This window comes from Arvicola amphibius, chromosome 1, assembly GCF_903992535.2.
Source record: "Arvicola amphibius chromosome 1, mArvAmp1.2, whole genome shotgun sequence".
NCBI lineage: Eukaryota > Metazoa > Chordata > Mammalia > Rodentia > Cricetidae > Arvicola > Arvicola amphibius.
In genome coordinates this window covers 152,738,475-152,742,195 of record NC_052047.1, presented here as the reverse complement: position 1 = coordinate 152,742,195, position 3,721 = coordinate 152,738,475, and the positions used below count along the sequence as shown (strand labels likewise).

At 44.0% G+C, this 3,721-nt stretch overlaps 1 pseudogene; it reads left to right on the top strand.

Moving 5' to 3' along the window:
- Positions 1-831: 831 nt before the first annotated feature.
- Positions 832-1,194, top strand: LOC119800293 (annotated as a pseudogene).
- The last annotated feature ends 2,527 nt before the right edge of the window (positions 1,195-3,721 follow it).

Genomic DNA, 3,721 nt, shown 5'->3' with positions numbered 1-3,721 from the left:
CAAAAGATAAAACACAGATGGTTGAGAAACACTTTTAAAAAGGTTCAACATCCTTAGCCTTTAAGAAAATGCAAATTAACACTTTGAGAATTCACTTCCGCCCACAGAATATCCAACCAATATCAATAAAACAAATTACAGTACATGCTGCAAAGGATGAAGGTAGAAAACTGACTCCTGCACATTGTCCTGTGATTTCCACACACGTATCATGGTACACATGCATACCTCCCACCTCATACACACTCACACACTAAACAAACAAACGAATAAATGCACCAACTTCTGTTGGTGTTTTTTTAAATAAGGTGGTGGAGTGATAGAGGAAGACACCCAATATCAGCCTTTGGCTTCCACGTATACACGAATACCTACCTGCACATACACATGTACACTCACGTGTACATGTATACAGGCATAAAACACACACCCACACATGATAAGGGATTCACTTCTGTAAGCTATCAATATGTTTTATTGCCATTGGTTAATAAAGAAGCTGCTTTGGCCTATGGCAGGGCAGAATATAGCTAGGTGGGAAATCCAAACAAAGATACAGAGAGAAAGAAGGCAGAGTCAGGCAGACGCCATGTAGCTGCCAAAAGAGAAAGATGCCAGAACCTTACCTGTGAACCACAGTCTCATGGTGATACACAGATTAATAGAAATGGGTTAATTTAAGACATAAGAGTTAGCTAGGGCCTTTTTGAGGCATGGTGGTGTGAGCCCTGGAGCTACAATCGGCCTGCTCCAGTCCTGACTCACCGCTGTTGGCTCCCCACTGAGGAACAAGTCGAGGAACTAGTCGGTCAGGAAGCCCACACCACAGCCATGGCCTTCAGAGACACTGGGAAGACGCCCCTGTGGAGCCCGAGGTGGCGATCCACTGGATCCAGATCACGCTCACCAGCGGCAATGTGAAGTCCTTGGAGAAGGTGTGTGCCGACCTGATCAGAGGCGCCAAGGAGAAGAACCTAAAAGTGAAGGGGCAGGTGCGCATGCCTACCAAGACCTTGAGGATCACTACAAGAAAAACACCTTGTGGTGAAGGTTCCAAGATGTGGGATGGTTTCCAAAATGAGAATCCACAAGCGACTCATTGACTTGCACAGCCCTTGCGAGATTGTTAAACAGATTACTTCCGTCAGTATTGAGCCGGGCGTGGAGGTTGAAGTCACCATTGCAGATGCCTAAGTCAACTATTTTAATAAATTGACTTAATCGGTTGTTTAAAAAAAAAAGAGCTAGGAATATGCTTGTGCCATTGGCCAAACAATGTTGTAATTAATACAGTTTTTGTGCGATTATTTGGGTCTGGGTGACTGTGAAATGAAAAATCAGTCTTTGTTTATACACACAAAATAAAAAGATATGGGGAAGCAGACTTTATCCCAGGAACATAAAATCTAAAATCAGTCAGTAGTTAATCAATACCTTAACATGACGAAGGAGAAACACCATATGACTAGCTCAGCGATTAGGAAAGGCAATTGGCAGACTTGATTCTGAGAACCCCACAGCACAGGAGCAGAAGGGAATGCCCTGTACCTGACAAGTATCTGTGAACAACACTCATGTCATATTGCTGAGCCTTGAAGCTCTTGAGTGACCTGCCTGCTGTTTCCCTCCAACACCTCATGTCAGCAGACCCCCTACTCACTGCACACCTAGCCATACTGTCTTTCTGTGCTTCCTGTACTCTGTGGACTACCCTCTTCTCATTCTGTCTTCTTAGAACTCTTTTCTTCTGGCTCCTTCTTATCATTGGTTATCAGCCTTAACAAATGCCCTTGTTTCAGAGAGGCCATTAGCTCCTTCTTGCTGGCGTTATAGATTGGGTTAGAGATTGCAAGGGAGTGATGGAGGAGTGTCTGTGTTACTTTCATTATTAATAAAGAAAACTGCCTTGGCCCTTTAAGAGAACAGAAAATTAGGTAGGCGGAGTAGACAGAACAGAATGCTGGGTAGCAGGAGTGGGGAAACGCTTCAGGCAGTCGCCATAGTGAGTCACCACGATTCTCCTCTCTGAGATGGACGCAGGTTAAGATCTCTCCTGGTAAGCCACACCTCGTGGTGCTACACAGATTACTAAATATGGGTTAAAGGAAGATGTGAGAATTAACCAATAAGAGGCTACAGATAATGGGCCAGGCAGTGTTTAAAAGAATACAGTTTCCGTGTAATTATTTCGGGTGTAAAGCTAGCCAGCGGCCGGGTGGCGGGACACAGCCCCGCCGCTCCCTTCTACAAGGGAGGAATGTACTTGCTCCATCAGAGGCCTGGGCTCTTACTCTGGGTTCCTAACTGATGCAGCCAGTGATACAGGACCTACCTGTGGGGTGTGACCTGACCCAAGCCCAGATGCCCATTTAACTTGGCATCCACCCTGCTCTCTGATCCGCTGATACAAGAAAGGTCCTGCCAGATCTGAGAAGGAAGCCAAATCTTGGCTACATCACTCACTGCTTTTTAAAACTCAGGCTTACATCATCGAGGAGGACTGGCAGTCCTGTGTGCTTCCATTTAAGGGCAGCTTTATAAACACCAAGCTCTGCTGTTTCTTAGCTGTGCTTGCCATGGGCAAAACTACATGTTCATCTAGGGGAGATGAACTGTGTCCTTGGCTTCCAGTTTTCTCACATTGTCCATAACCTGTCTCTCCACACAGATCATCGCTTCCAGTTCTCTGTCACTTACTATAACCCTATTTTTCTTTCTTTATAGCCTTTGAGTCTGTCTCCCCAGCTAGAATACAAGCATGGGGTTGGAGATGTAACTCAGTGTTAGAGTGTTTGCTTAGACTCTATGTAGCCCTGGGTTCAATGCCCAGTGCTGCCAAAGAAAATAAAATTTACAACATAAAACAACTATGGGATCCAGAAGTTTTTCTTCCTAGTACCAGCTGTACTTTCAGTGTGTAACGAGGCTTGATGTAGAAAGGAGCGGCAGGGCTGTATCCCGCCACCCAGCTAGCTTTACCCAAAATAATTACACGGAAACTGTATTCTTTTAAATGCCACCTGGCCCATTAGTTTCAGCCTCTTATTGGCTAACTCTCACATTTTGACTAACCCATATTTAGTAATCTATATAGCACCACGAGGGGTGGCTTACCAGGAGAGTCTTAACCTGCGTCCATCTCGGAGAGGAGAAGCATGGTGACTCACTATGGCGACTGCCTGAAGCGTCTTCCCAACTCTGTTTCCTTTCTCCCACAATTCTGTTCTGTCTACTCCGCCTACCTAATTTTCTGTCTCTTAAAGGGCCAAGGCAGTTTCTTTATTAATAATGAAAGTAACACATAGACACTCCTCCATCATTTCCTCTTTTTCTGTTTAAACAAAAAAGAAAGGCTTTAACTTTAACATAGTAAAATTACATATAACAAAACAGTTATCAAGTAAGAATTACAGTTACAGTATTTATATCTACTTTATCTTTTATCATAACTAAGGAAAAGTACAACTTATCTATCTATTCTTCAACTCCATCAAAGACTCCAGAAGGATATAATATTACCTAAGTAAACAATAAGTAAGCAACTTCCCAAACTCTAGAAATCACAGAGACATCTCGCTGCCTGGACAGTCACCCAAAGTTCCTCTGTACCGTTGGGGCATCCATCTTAGGCCTTTAGGCCCATAGTATCCAGAGACATTTCCATGAAGCAGGAAATTTCTAAGGCAGTTCAGTCACTTTCTGCTGTGTCCTGCAGAATGTC